This window comes from Ranitomeya imitator, chromosome 9 (genome assembly GCF_032444005.1).
Source record: "Ranitomeya imitator isolate aRanImi1 chromosome 9, aRanImi1.pri, whole genome shotgun sequence".
Classification (NCBI taxonomy): Eukaryota; Metazoa; Chordata; class Amphibia; order Anura; family Dendrobatidae; genus Ranitomeya; species Ranitomeya imitator.
In genome coordinates, this window is record NC_091290.1 from 103,420,442 (window position 1) to 103,434,934 (window position 14,493).

The following is a 14,493-nucleotide window of genomic DNA, read 5'->3' on the forward strand; positions in this document are numbered from 1 at the left end:
AGGTGTGATTCTCCTTTTAAATGACACGCAGCACCCCCTTGGTAACGCTAGGCGTCTTCTGACATCATTAGTTGGCTGGCTGTGCCTGTGCGTCCGCCCTGCCCGACACAACGCCCCTCGTTGTCTGATATATTTGGACTGCGAGGGTGTGATTGATGGGCACAAGCAGTGCATATCTTCGCCTGTCTTCACTCCCCTCCTTCCGCCTTCTTCAAACTGTGCAGCCTCATGGCCTGCGGCATGCGATAAGGGAGCAGCTGAGGCCGCCCAGTCTGAAGCAGGTGTAAGGACATGTGTGAGCGGCGAAGATATTTACTGCACAAGGCCACGAATCCCAGCCCCGCACTGTGACTTTATTAAAAGACACTGTGGGTCTGGGATTCATGGCCATCGTTAACCGCACCAGCCAACATGAAATGAGGTCATAAGACAGGTAGCGCTCACAGCGCATGGCCAAGGGGTAACAAGACCGCAGACTCCTGTACAGCAAATAACAACGCTCAGGAGGCTGCGCCCAGCACCAAGGCGTTTTTTTTGTGCACCTGTGCTGCGTCTCCTTTAAATCAAAAATCACGCCTCCAATACAGTCTTACTGTATAATGGGCAAAATTGTGTACGTCTTTCATTCTGCGTGTGCAATGAGCAAAATTCATAGAGCAACCTCTGACTTGTGCAGCATTACTGCTGCACAAGGTGTGGCTCTTGTACTTTGCAACACCTGAGGGGGGGTTAAAGGTTACCTTTGAAATTGGTTCTACTAGGCTTCGGCCTACACTCTGCTCCTCTCCTCCTGCTGACCATGGGCTCTAACACTGCCAGTTGGGGCCCGGACGTGCTAGCTGCACAGAGAAAAACACCCACCAATGTGTTAGTGGGGTTCAGTACCGCCAGCTGTTCCCCTGCTGTGTAGCCGGCATCGTGTCCAGCACAAGCCACGCTGGCACAACAGACCAAAAGCTGCCACCAGTGCAGGCTTCGGCCTACACTCTGCTCCTCTCCTCCTCCTGCTGACCCTGGGCTCTAACACCACCAGTTGGGGCCCGGACGTGCTAGCTGCACAGAGAAAAACACCCGCCAATGTGTTAGTGGGGTTCAGTACCGCCAGCTGTTCCCCTGCTGTGTAGCCGGCATCGTGTCCAGCACAAGCCACACTGGCACAACAGACCAAAAGCTGCCACCAGTGCAGGCTTCGGCCTACACTCTGCTCCTGTCCTCCTCCTGCTGACCCTGGGCTCTAACACCGCCTGTTGGGGCCCGGATGTGCTAGCTGCACAGAGAAAAACACCAGCCAATGTGTTAGTGGGGTTCAGCACCGCCAGCTGTTCCCCTGCTGTGTAGCCGGCAACGTGACCTGCAAACGCCATGCAGGCACCTGAACTGAAATTAAAGGGACCCTGACCCCCACCCCCAGGTGTTTCTATGTATAACAGCCACCTTGTACAGCAGTACTGCTGCATTTGTACAATGTGGCTGACTTTTTCTCCTTGCCCACGTGGAACTCAACACGTACAAAATGTGTCTCAATAGAGTCCATTACACTGCCCCTGAGGTGTGACTTTCCTTACTAATGATACGCAGCACCCCCCTTGGTAGCGCTGCCCGTCTTCTGACATCATTGGTTGGCTGGCTGTGCCTGTGCGTCCGCCCTGCCCGACACAACCCCCCTCGTTGTCTCATTTATTTTGACAGCGAGGGTGTGCTTGATGGGCACAGGCAGTGCATATAATCGCCTGTCTTCACTCCCCTCCTTCCGCCTTCTTCAGACTGTGCGGCCTCATGGCCGCGGCATGCGATAAGGGATCAGCTGAGGCCGCCCAGTCTGAGGCAGGTGTAAGGACATGAGTGAGCGGCGAACATATTTACTGCACAAGGCCAGGAATCCCAGACCCGCAGTGTGAATTTTAGAAATCACACTGTGGGTCTGGGATTCATGGCCATCGCTAACTGCACCGGCCAACATGAAATGAGGTCAGAAGACGGGCAGCGCTCACAGGGCATTGCCAAGGGATAACACAAGAGCGCAGACTCCTGTACAGCAAATAACAACGCTCAGGAGGATGCGCCCAGCACCGAGGCGTTATTTTTGGACACCTGTGCCGTGTCTCCTTAAAAAGACAAGTCATGCCTCCAATACAGTTCTACTGTACAATGGGCAAAATTGTGTACGTCTTTCATTCTGTGTGTGCAATGAGCAAAATTTAAAGAGCAACCTATCACTTGTGGAGCATTACTGCTGCACAAGGTGTGGCTCTTCTACATTGTAACACTTGAGGGTGGGTTAAAGGTTACCTTTGAAATTGGTTCAATTAGGCTGCGGCCTACACTCTGCTCCTCTCCTCCTCCTGCTGCTGACCCTGGGCTCTAACACCGCCAGTTTTTGCCCGGAAGTGCTAGCTGCACAGATAAAAACACCAGCCAATGTGTCAGTGGGGTTCAGCAACGCCAGCTCTTCCCCCGCTGTGTAGCCGGCAACGTGTCCTGCAAACGCAAAGCAGACACAAAGCTGCCTCCAGTGCAGGCTTCGGCCTACACTCTGCTCCCCCTGCTTACCCTTTGCTCCAACACCGCTAGTTTGGGCTCTAGGAAGACAATCTTGAATAGGCAACGCATCCGGGTTCCAGCACCGTCAGCTGGTTCTCGGCAGTGTCTTTGTCACGGGTATTCCCTCCTGCCCAGCCTGGTTCCAGCACCGTCAGCTGTTTCCGGGTCCTGTCAAACTCACTGACACACCTATGCGTTGCCCCGTCGTGTTGCGGTCGGGTTAGCCTACTCCAGGGTGCCTCCAGTTTAGGAGCTTCCTATGTGGGCTGCATGAATTGGTAGTCAAGGCTGGTTCTGTAGTGCCAGTAGGCCAAGCTCCCGCTGTAGGACTGTTGGGGTTCAGTAACTGCGGCTGCCTCGCGGCCTAGCTGTTCTCTCCTCTCCTGTGGACCTTCAGGTTCACCGCCTGGTTCCAGCACCGTCAGCTGGTTCCGGGCAGAGCCTTTGGCTTAGGTGCCTCCTCCTGGGTATCCGAGTTCCACCAACGCCAGGCGGTCCTTGGTAGTGCTTTTAAGCGCGGGCACCTACAGCTTAGTAACCGGGTTCCAGCACCGTCAGCTGGTCCTCGGTGCCATTGGCTCTTGCACACTGGGGCGACGCATCCGGGTTCCAGCACCGCCAGCTGGTTCCCGGCAGTGTTTTTGTCACGGGTACTCCCTCGTGCCCAGCCTGGTTCCAGCACCATCAGCTGTTTCCGGGTCCTGTCAAACTCACTGAGACACCTATGCGTTGCCCCGTCGTGTTGCGGTCGGGTTAGCCAACTCCAGGGTGCCTCCAGTTTAGGAGCTTCCTATGTGGGCTGCGTGAATTGGTAGTCAAGGCTGGTTCTGTAGTGCCAGTAGGCCAAGCTCCCGCTGTAGGACTGTTGGGGTTCGGTAACTGCGGCTGCCTCGCGGCCTAGCTGTTCTCTCCTCTCCTGTGGACCTTCGGGTCCACCGCCTGGTTCCAGCACCGTCAGCTGGTTCCGGGCAGAGCCTTTGGCTTAGGTGCCTCCTCCTCGGTATCCGAGTTCCGCCAACGCCAGGCGGTCCTTAGTAGTGCTTTTAAGCGCGGGCACCTACAGCTTAGTAACCGGGTTCCAGCACCGTCAGCTGGTCCTCGGTGCCATTGGCTCTTGCACACTGGGGCGACGCATCCGGGTTCCAGCACCGCCAGCTGGTTCCCGGCAGTGTTTTTGTCACGTGTACTCCCTCGTGCCCAGCCTGGTTCCAGCACCGTCAGCTGTTTCCGGGTCCTGTCAAACTCACTGAGACACCTATGCGTTGCCCCGTCGTGTTGCGGTCGGGTTAGCCAACTCCAGGGTGCCTCCAGTTTAGGAGCTTCCTATGTGGGCTGCGTGAATTGGTAGTCAAGGCTGGTTCTGTAGTGCCAGTAGGCCAAGCTCCCCCTGTAGGACTGTTGGGGTTCGGTAACTGCGGCTGCCTCGCGGCCTAGCTGTTCTCTCCTCTCCTGTGGACCTTCGGGTCCACCGCCTTCTTCCAGCACCGTCAGCTGGTTCCGGGCAGAGCCTTTGGCTTAGGTGCCTCCTCCTGGGTATCCAAGTTCCACCAACGCCAGGCGGTCCTTGGTAGTGCTTTTAAGCGCGGGCACCTACAGCTTAGTAACCTGGTTCCAGCACCGTCAGCTGGTCCTCGGTGCCATTGGCTCTTGCACACTGGGGTAACGCATCCGGGTTCCAGCACCGCCAGCTGGTTCCCGGCAGTGTTTTTGTCACGGGTACTCCCTCGTGCCCAGCCTGGTTCCAGCACCGTCAGCTGTTTCCGGGTACTGTCAAACTCACTGAGACACCTATGCATTGCCCCGTCGTGTTGCGGTCGGGTTAGCCAACTCCAGGGTGCCTCCAGTTTAGGAGCTTCCTATGTGGGCTGCGTGAATTGGTAGTCAAGGCTGGTTCTGTAGTGCCAGTAGGCCAAGCTCCCCCTGTAGGACTGTTGGGGTTCGGTAACTGCGGCTGCCTCGCGGCCTAGCTGTTCTCTCCTGTGGACCTTCGGGTCCACCACCTGGTTCCAGCACCGTCAGCTGGTTCCGGGCAGAGCCTTTGGCTTAGGTGCCCCTTTGGCTTAGGTGCCTCCTCCTGGGTATCCGAGTTCCGCAAACGCCAGGCGGTCCTTGGTAGTGATTTTAAGCGCGGGCACCTACAGCTTTGTAACCGGGTTCCAGCACCGTCAGCTGGTCCCCGGTCGTGCCATTGGCTCTTGCACAGTTGGCCAACGCATCCGGGTTCCAGTACCGTCAGCTGGTTCTCGGCAGTGTCTTTTGCTATTGTACCTTCTGCTCCCCATCCTGGTTCCAGTACCGTCAGCTGGTTCCGGGCAGAGCCTTTGGCTTAGGTGCCTCCTTCTGGGTATCCGAGTTCCACCAACGTCAGGTGGTCCTTGGTAGTGCTTTCAGGCACGGGTACCTCCTGCTTAGTAACCGGGTTCCAGTAACGTCAGCTGGTCCTCGGTAGTTCCATTGGCTCTTGGACCTTCGGCTACCCATCCGGGTTCCAGTACCGTCAGCTGGTTCTCGGCAGTGTCTTTTGCTCTTGTACCTTCTGCTCCCCATCCTGGTTCCAGTAACGTCAGCTGGTTCCGGGCAGAGCCTTTGGCTTAGGTGCCTCCTTCTGGGTATCCGAGTTCCGCCAACGTCAGGCGGTCCTTGGTAGTGCTTTTTAGCACGGGTACCTCCTGCTTAGTAACCGGGTTCCAGTAACGTCAGCTGGTCCTCGGTAGTTCCATTGGCTCTTGGACCTTCGGGTAGCCATCCGAGTTCCAGTTCCATCAGCTGGTTCTCGGCATTTTCTCAGCCTTCTTGTACCTTCTGCTACATTTCCAAGTTGAAGACCCTAAAGACGACGACCCGGAAGACCACCCCTAAGATGACGACGACAACCACTGAGATGACGACGACCCTGGAGATGACGACCCTGAAGACCACCCCGATGACGACGACGACGGCGGAGATGACGACGGCGGAGACGACGACGGCGGAGACGACGACGGCGGAGACGACGACCCTGGAGACGACGACATGGAAGACCGAGAAGCAGAAGAACAAGAGGCTGCAGAACAAAGAGCAGAAGAACATTAAGCATAACACTTAATATCAGAGCAAAAGATATTATCTAAATTATATGCAGAAGAAGACTAAGCAGTGTATGGGGGTGAGTCCGTTCCTCCTCGTGGTGCCCCTGGATAAAGCCTGATGCTGCAGGCCAAACTGAACGCGGACAAATGTAACTTTTGTGACTGGCAGAACGGAAGGTGTAATCTTCAAACTTTTATAGATAACAACTATGGGAATGCCTGTCACAAATGTGAATATAATGAAAAAGTAGAATAGGAAGAATAATAATAGTTGGATAAAATGAATATGAAGAATGTAATTAAAAAAAAAATAGATAGAAGATGATGAATAAGGTGAAGAAGTTGATGTCAAAGATGCTGATGATAATGAAGATGAAAGTGTGGGAAAAGTAAAAAAAAAAAAAAGGGGGGAAGAGCGTGGAATAGTGAAACATCAATATTTAAAAAAAAAAAAATAGTCAATATCTTTGTCAATCCTAACGTCTTTAAAAAAAATATATATATAATGCTATTCTATTTGATTGGGCTACACCTCTATGACTTTAATGTCTCCGCCACCTCCCCAAATACATCCTGCATTATTCTTAGTTGTTTTCCATCATGTAGAATGAACCTACAAGGAAAGAAAGGGTTTCTTTTAATTCCGATATTTTCGTCCCATTGACTTGCATTGGGATCGGGTATCGGTATCGGCGATATCCGATATTTTTTGAATATCGGCCGATCCAATCCGATACCGATACTTTCCGATATCGGAAGGTTTCGCTCAACACTATTCATGAGTTCAATTGTGCTTTCCAAAACACAAAACTGCAGCCAAATCTTCTTTGTGTGTGGTTCCTTGGTGTAATGGTTAGCACTCTGGACTCTGAATCCAGCGATCTGAGTTCAAATCTCAGTGGAACCTGGGCAGTTTTTCGTACACATGTTTCAATTTTTCCACTGACACTGTGTTCTCCTGTGCCCAAGGTTTAACATAAAAAGAGAAAGTTAAAATCAACATACCAAAAGCCAAAAAAAGATTTCAATGTTCCAAGCAGTGATCACTGTGAGTTCTGTGGCCAAAGCTACCTATGAAGCAGGGTTAATGAAACTTAAAACACCACCATTTTTGGTGGTGTTTTTCTAAAAATTGTTTTGGGCATCTTTTGAGTCTGTTTTTGAGGCTTTTCTTTGTAGCTCAGAAAATGCACCAAAAGTCACTTAGGAACCATTAAGGAGTGTTTCTAACCTAGCCATTGACTTGTATTATAAGTATGGAGCACTTCTAAATGAAAAATACCAGAAGATAGATATGCTTATTTCAGTTAACCGCTTGGAATTATTGGAAACTTGATGTGGTTAAAAGACGCCAAAAGCCCGATCATATGAACAGCAAGTCTTCTTTTACATGGAAATAAATTTGTTCAGTGTTTTCAGCATTTTCAGAGTAATTTTCAGGATGTTTTTGGAATGGACCCACTCCATATCCACGTTATGAAGAGGTCAAAGTCTTAAACTGTACATGGTTCCCATTGATGATGACTCGAAATCAGATTTTTACATTTTTACTGGGACCTAGAATTTTGTTTCTATTTTCTGAGATATTTTCCAGAGGGATAATCACTGATCTTGATCATGGTGCTATAAGAAAAGGTGTGTGAATCTCATCAAATGTTTAAGTCAGAGTAGTCGTGGCCGAGTGGTTAAGGCGATGGACTTGAAATCCATTGGGGTTTCCCTGCGCAGGTTCAAATCCTGCCGACTACGTACATATTCCTAAAGCTTTTTGACTGATTACCTGAGTAGATTAATTTGCGCGTTTCCTTGTCTACCCCCATGACAGTGATATGCAAACTCTGGAACGGTTTTCAAGAATCAGACTGATTAGATTTTTGGATGCACATTCCATGAGCCGATCTGGCGCTGCATCTCATGTGCATCATGCCGCTAATCAAAAGAAGCACCGTGAGTGTGGCACCAGGTAAGTGGTGCTTCTCCCGCTTTTGTTTAGCGGCCACAGACCATTGTTGTGGCAGATGTACTGGGACATGCACTTTGATTTGCAACAACCTTGAATTATCTCTTGGATGAAACCTTTTACCACACAATGAAAAATTTTTAGCGACTTCTGGATGAACAGCTTTCTAACAGTATAAGTTTTGCAATTAATTTTTTTCTTGCTCTTTTTCCAAGTAACAGATCTAGCACTCTTTTTACTAGTCACTTTTTATCAACATTTAAAACTGTCCTTGCTGAGATATCGTGGAACCCTTGGCACACTTGTGGAATAAAAGTTTAGGAGATATTAATTTACCATTGTGTATTAATTGTAGATTTGCACTACAGCTTTAGAGCCTGTTTTCACCATGATTCATGAGTTCAATTGTGCTTTCCAGAACACAAAACTGCAGCCAAGTCTTTTTTGTGTGTGGTTCCATGGTGTATTGGTTAGCACTCTGGACTCTGAATCCAGCGATCTGAATTCAAATCTCAGTGGAACCTGGGCAGTTTATCGTACACATGTTTCAATTTTTCCACTGACACTGTGTTCTCCTGTTCCCAAGGTTTAACGTAAAAAGAGAAAGTTAAAATCAACATACCAAAAGCCAAAAAAAGATTTCAATGTTCCAAGCATACATGGAGTGATCACTGTGAGTTCTGTGGCCAAAGCTACCTATGAAGCAGGATTAATGAAACTTAAAACACCACCATTTTTGGTGGTGTTTTTCTAAAAATTGTTTTCGGCATCTTTTGAGTCTGTTTTTGAGGCTTTGCTTTGCAGCTCACAAAATGCACCAAAATTCACTTAGGAACCTTTAAGGAGTGTTTCTAACCTAGCCATTGACTTGTATTATAAGTATGGAGCACTTCTAAATGAAAAATACCAGAAGATAGATATGCTTATTTCAGCTAACCGCTTGGAATTTTTGGAAACTTGATGTGGTTAAAAGACGCCAAAAGCCCGATCATATGAACAGCAAGTCTTTTTTTTACATGGAAATGAATTTGTTCAGTGTTTTCAGCATTTTCAGAGTAATTTTCAGGATGTTTTTGGAATGGACCCACTCCATATCCACCTTATGAAGAGGTCAAAGTCTTAAACTGTACATGGTTCCCATTGATGATGACTCGAAATCAGATTTTTACATTTTTACTGGGACCTAGAATTTTGTTTCTATTTTCTGAGATATTTTCCAGAGGGATAATCACTGATCTTGATCATGGTGCTATAAGAAAAGGTGTGTGAATCTCATCAAATGTTAATGTCTGAGTAGTCGTGGCCGAGTGGTTAAGTCGATGGACTTGAAATCCATTGGGGTTTCCCCGCTCAGGTTCAAATCCTGCCGACTACGTGTATATTCCTAAAGCTTTTTGACTGATTACCTGAGTAGATTAATTTGCGCGTTTACTTGTCTACCGCCATGACAGTGATATGCAAACTCTGGAACGGTTTTCAAGAATCAGACTGATTAGATTTTTGGATGTACATTCCATAAGCCGATCTGGCGCTGCATCTCATGTGCATCATGCCGCTAATCAAAAGAAGCACCGTGAGTGTGGCACCAGGTAAGTGGTGCTTCTCCCGCTTTTGTCTAGCGGCCACAGACCATTGTTGTGGCAGATGTACTGGGACATGCACTTTGATTTGCAACAACCTTGAATTATCTCTTGGATGAAACCTTTTACCACACAATGAAAAATTTTTAGCGACTTCTGGATGAACAGCTTTCTAACAGTATAAGTTTTGCAAATAATTTTTTTCTTGCTCTTTTTCCAAGTAACAGATCTAGCACTCTTTTTACTAGTCACTTTTTATCAACATTTAAAACTGTCCTTGCTGAGATATCGTGGAACCCTTGGCACACTTGTGGAATAAAAGTTTAGGAGATATTAATTTACCATTGTGTATTAATTGTAGATTTGCACTACAGCTTTAGAGCCTGTTTTCACCATGATTCATGAGTTCAATTGTGCTTTCCAGAACACAAAACTGCAGCCAAGTCTTTTTTGTGTGTGGTTCCATGGTGTAATGGTTAGCACTCTGGACTCTGAATCCAGCGATCTGAGTTCAAATCTCAGTGGAACCTGGGCAGTTTTTCGTACACATGTTTCAATATTTCCACTGACACTGTGTTCTCCTGTTCCCAAGGTTTAACATAAAAAGAGAAAGTTAAAATCAACATACCAAAAGCCAAAAAAAGATTTCAATGTTCCAAGCATACATGGAGTGATCACTGTGAGTTCTGTGGCCAAAGCTACCTATGAAGCAGGATTAATGAAACTTAAAACACCATTTTTGGTGGTGTTTTTCTAAAAATTGTTTTGGGCATCTTTTGAGTCTGTTTTTGAGGCTTTGCTTTGCAGCTCACAAAATGCACCAAAATTCACTTAGGAACCTTTAAGGAGTGTTTCTAACCTAGCCATTGACTTGTATTATAAGTATGGAGCACTTCTAAATGAAAAATACCAGAAGATAGATATGCTTATTTCAGTTAACCGCTTGAAATTTTTGAAACTTGATGTGGTTAAAAGACGCCAAAAGCCCGATCATATGAACAGCAAGTCTTTTTTTACATGGAAATAAATTTGTTCAGTGTTTTCAGCATTTTCAGAGTAATTTTCAGGAGGTTTTTGGAATGGACCCACTCCATATCCACCTTATGAAGAGGTCAAAGTCTTAAACTGTACATGGTTCCCATTGATGATGACTCGAAATCAGATTTTTACATTTTTACTGGGACCTAGAATTTTGTTTCTATTTTCTGAGATATTTTCCAAAGGGATAATCACTGATCTTGATCATGGTGCTATAAGAAAAGGTGTGTGAATTTCATCAAATGTTTAAGTCAGAGTAGTCGTGGCCGAGTGGTTAAGGCGATGGACTTGTAAATCCATTGGGGTTTCCCCGCGCAGGTTCAAATCCTGCCGACTACGTATATATTCCTAAAGCTTTTTGACTGATTACCTGAGTAGATTAATTTGCGCGTTTCCTTGTCTACCGCCATGACAGTGATATGCAAACTCTGGAACGGTTTTCAAGACTCAGACTGATTAGATTTTTGGATGTACATTCCATAAGCCGATCTGGTGCTGCATCTCATGTGCATCATGCCGCTAATCAAAAGAAGCACCGTGAGTGTGGCACCAGGTAAGTGGTGCTTCTCCCGCTTTTGTCTAGCGGCCACAGACCATTGTTGTGGCAGATGTACTGGGACATGCACTTTGATTTGCAACAACCTTGAATTATCTCTTGGATGAAACCTTTTACCACACAATGAAAAATTTTTAGCGACTTCTGGATGAACAGCTTTCTAACAGTATAAGTTTTGCAATTAATTTTTTTCTTGCTCTTTTTCCAAGTAACAGATCCAGCACTCTTTTTACTAGACATATTTTATCAACATTTAAAACTGTCCATGCTGAGATATCGTGGAACCCTTGGCACACTTGTGGAATAAAAGTTTAGGAGATATTAATTTACCATTGTGTATTAATTGTAGATTTGCACTACAGCTTTAGAGCCTGTTTTCACCATGATTCATGAGTTCAATTGTGCTTTCCAGAACACAAAACTGCAGCCAAGTCTTTTTTGTGTGTGGTTCCATGGTGTAATGGTTAGCACTCTGGACTCTGAATCCAGCGATCTGAGTTCAAATCTCAGTGGAACCTGGGCAGTTTTTCGTACACATGTTTCAATTTTTCCACTGACACTGTGTTCTCCTGTTCCCAAGGTTTAACATAAAAAGAGAAAGTTAAAATCAACATACCAAAAGCCAAAAAAAGATTTCAATGTTCCAAGCATACATGGAGTGATCACTGTGAGTTCTGTGGCCAAAGCTACCTATGAAGCAGGGTTAATGAAACTTAAAACACCATTTTTGGTGGTGTTTTTCTAAAAATTGTTTTGGGCATCTTTTGAGTCTGTTTTTGAGGCTTTGCTTTGCAGCTCACAAAATGCACCAAAATTCACTTAGGAACCTTTAAGGAGTGTTTCTAACCTAGCCATTGACTTGTATTATAAGTATGGAGCACTTCTAAATGAAAAATACCAGAAGATAGATATGCTTATTTCAGTTAACCGCTTGAAATTTTTGAAACTTGATGTGGTTAAAAGACGCCAAAAGCCCGATCATATGAACAGCAAGTCTTTTTTTACATGGAAATAAATTTGTTCAGTGTTTTCAGCATTTTCAGAGTAATTTTCAGGAGGTTTTTGGAATGGACCCACTCCATATCCACCTTATGAAGAGGTCAAAGTCTTAAACTGTACATGGTTCCCATTGATGATGACTCGAAATCAGATTTTTACATTTTTACTGGGACCTAGAATTTTGTTTCTATTTTCTGAGATATTTTCCAGAGGGATAATCACTGATCTTGATCATGGTGCTATAAGAAAAGGTGTGTGAATTTCATCAAATGTTTAAGTCAGAGTAGTCGTGGCCGAGTGGTTAAGGCGATGGACTTGAAATCCATTGGGGTTTCCCCGCGCAGGTTCAAATCCTGCCGACTACGTATATGTTCCTAAAGCTTTTTGACTGATTACCTGAGTAGATTAATTTGCGCGTTTCCTTGTCTACCCCCATGACAGTGATATGCAAACTCTGGAACGGTTTTCAAGAATCAGACTGATTAGATTTTTGGATGTACATCCCATAAGCCGATCTGGTGCTGCATCTCATGTGCATCATGCCGCTAATCAAAAGAAGCACCGTGAGTGTGGCACCAGGTAAGTGGTGCTTCTCCCGCCTTTGTCTAGCGGCCACAGACCATTGTTGTGGCAGATGTACTGGGACACGCACTTTGATTTGCAACAACCTTGAATTATCTCTTGGATGAAACCTTTTACCACACAGTGAAAAATTTTTAGCGACTTCTGGATGAACAGCTTTCTAACAGTATAAGTTTTGCAATTAATTTTTTTCTTGCTCTTTTTCCAAGTAACAGATCCAGCACTCTTTTACTAGTCACTTTTTATCAACATTTAAAACTGTCCTTGCTGAGATATCGTGGAACCCTTGGCACACTTGTGGAATAAAAGTTTAGGAGATATTAATTTACCATTGTGTATTAATTGTAGATTTGCACTACAGCTTTAGAGCCTGTTTTCACCATGATTCATGAGTTCAATTGTGCTTTCCAGAACACAAAACTGCAGCCAAGTCTTTTTTGTGTGTGGTTCCATGGTGTAATGGTTAGCACTCTGGACTCTGAATCCAGCGATCTGAGTTCAAATCTCAGTGGAACCTGGGCAGTTTTTCGTACACCTGTTTCAATTTTTCCACTGACACTGTGTTCTCTTGTTCCCAAGGTTTAACATAAAAAGAGAAAGTTAAAATCAACATACCAAAAGCCAAAAAAAGATTTCAATGTTCCAAGCATACATGGAGTGATCACTGTGAGTTCTGTGGCCAAAGCTACCTATGAAGCAGGGTTAATGAAACTTAAAACACCACCATTTTTGGTGGTGTTTTTCTAAAAATTGTTTTGGGCATCTTTTGAGTCTGTTTTTGAGGCTTTGCTTTGCAGCCACAAAATGCACCAAAAGTCACTTAGGAACCTTTAAGGAGTGTTTCTAACCTAGCCATTGACTTGTATTATAAGTATGGAGCACTTCTAAATGTAAAATACCAGAAGATAGATATGCTTATTTCAGTTAACCGCTTGGAATTTTTGGAAACTTGATGTGGTTAAAAGACGCCAAAAGCCCGATCATATGAACAGCAAGTCTTTTTTTACATGGAAATGAATTTGTTCAGTGTTTTCAGCATTTTCAGAGTAATTTTCAGGATGTTTTTGGAATGGACCCACTCCATATCCACCTTATGAAGAGGTCAAAGTCTTAAACTGTACATGGTTCCCATTGATGATGACTCGAAATCAGATTTTTACATTTTTACTGGGACCTAGAATTTTGTTTCTATTTTCTGAGATATTTTCCAGAGGGATAATCACTGATCTTGATCATGGTGCTATAAGAAAAGGTGTGTGAATCTCATCAAATGCTAATGTCTGAGTAGTCGTGGCCGAGTGGTTAAGGTGATGGACTTGAAATCCATTGGGGCTTCCCCGCGCAGGTTCAAATCCTGCCGACTACGTATATGTTCCTAAAGCTTTTTGACTGATTACCTGAGTAGATTAATTTGCGCGTTTCCTTGTCTACCGCCATGACAGTGATATGCAAACTCTGGAACGGTTTTCAAGACTCAGACTGATTAGATTTTTGGATGTACATTCCATAAGCCGATCTGGTGCTGCATCTCATGTGCATCATGCCGCTAATCAAAAGAAGCACCGTGAGTGTGGCACCAGGTAAGTGGTGCTTCTCCCGCTTTTGTCTAGCGGCCACAGACCATTGTTGTGGCAGATGTACTGGGACATGCACTTTGATTTGCAACAACCTTGAATTATCTCTTGGATGAAACCTTTTACCACACAATGAAAAATTTTTAGCGACTTCTGGATGAACAGCTTTCTAACAGTATAAGTTTTGCAATTAATTTTTTTCTTGCTCTTTTTCCAAGTAACAGATCTAGCACTCTTTTTACTAGTCACTTTTTATCAACATTTAAAACTGTACTTGCTGAGATATCGTGGAACCCTTGGCACACTTGTGGAATAAAAGTTTAGGAGATATTAATTTACCATTGTGTATTAATTGTAGATTTGCACTACAGCTTTAGAGCCTGTTTTCACCATGATTCATGAGTTCAATTGTGCTTTCCAGAACACAAAACTGCAGCCAAGTCTTTTTCGTGTGTGGTTCCATGGTGTAATGGTTAGCACTCTGGACTCTGGATCCAGCGATCTGAGTTCAAATCTCAGTGGAACCTGTGCAGTTTTTCGTACACATGTTTCAATTTTTCCACTGACACTGTGTTCTCCTGTTCCCAAGGTTTAA

At 45.4% G+C, this 14,493-nt stretch overlaps 9 non-coding genes across 9 annotated transcripts; all 9 read left to right on the plus strand.

Moving 5' to 3' along the window:
- The first annotated feature begins 7,276 nt into the window (after positions 1 to 7,276).
- TRNAS-UGA (transfer RNA serine (anticodon UGA)) lies at positions 7,277 to 7,358 on the plus strand. The gene has a single exon. It is a non-coding gene; the product is annotated as a tRNA-Ser (tRNA).
- Positions 7,359 to 8,862: 1,504 nt separating this feature from the next.
- Positions 8,863 to 8,944, plus strand: TRNAS-UGA (transfer RNA serine (anticodon UGA)). Its single transcript has one exon. It is a non-coding gene; the product is annotated as a tRNA-Ser (tRNA).
- Positions 8,945 to 9,607: 663 nt separating this feature from the next.
- Positions 9,608 to 9,679, plus strand: TRNAQ-CUG (transfer RNA glutamine (anticodon CUG)). Its single transcript has one exon. It is a non-coding gene; the product is annotated as a tRNA-Gln (tRNA).
- Positions 9,680 to 10,443: 764 nt separating this feature from the next.
- TRNAT-UGU (transfer RNA threonine (anticodon UGU)) lies at positions 10,444 to 10,526 on the plus strand. The gene has a single exon. It is a non-coding gene; the product is annotated as a tRNA-Thr (tRNA).
- A 663-nt stretch (positions 10,527 to 11,189) lies between these two features.
- TRNAQ-CUG (transfer RNA glutamine (anticodon CUG)) lies at positions 11,190 to 11,261 on the plus strand. Its single transcript has one exon. It is a non-coding gene; the product is annotated as a tRNA-Gln (tRNA).
- A 764-nt stretch (positions 11,262 to 12,025) lies between these two features.
- TRNAS-UGA (transfer RNA serine (anticodon UGA)) lies at positions 12,026 to 12,107 on the plus strand. The gene has a single exon. It is a non-coding gene; the product is annotated as a tRNA-Ser (tRNA).
- Positions 12,108 to 12,769: 662 nt separating this feature from the next.
- Positions 12,770 to 12,841, plus strand: TRNAQ-CUG (transfer RNA glutamine (anticodon CUG)). The gene has a single exon. It is a non-coding gene; the product is annotated as a tRNA-Gln (tRNA).
- A 767-nt stretch (positions 12,842 to 13,608) lies between these two features.
- Positions 13,609 to 13,690, plus strand: TRNAS-UGA (transfer RNA serine (anticodon UGA)). The gene has a single exon. It is a non-coding gene; the product is annotated as a tRNA-Ser (tRNA).
- Positions 13,691 to 14,353: 663 nt separating this feature from the next.
- Positions 14,354 to 14,425, plus strand: TRNAQ-CUG (transfer RNA glutamine (anticodon CUG)). Its single transcript has one exon. It is a non-coding gene; the product is annotated as a tRNA-Gln (tRNA).
- The last annotated feature ends 68 nt before the right edge of the window (positions 14,426 to 14,493 follow it).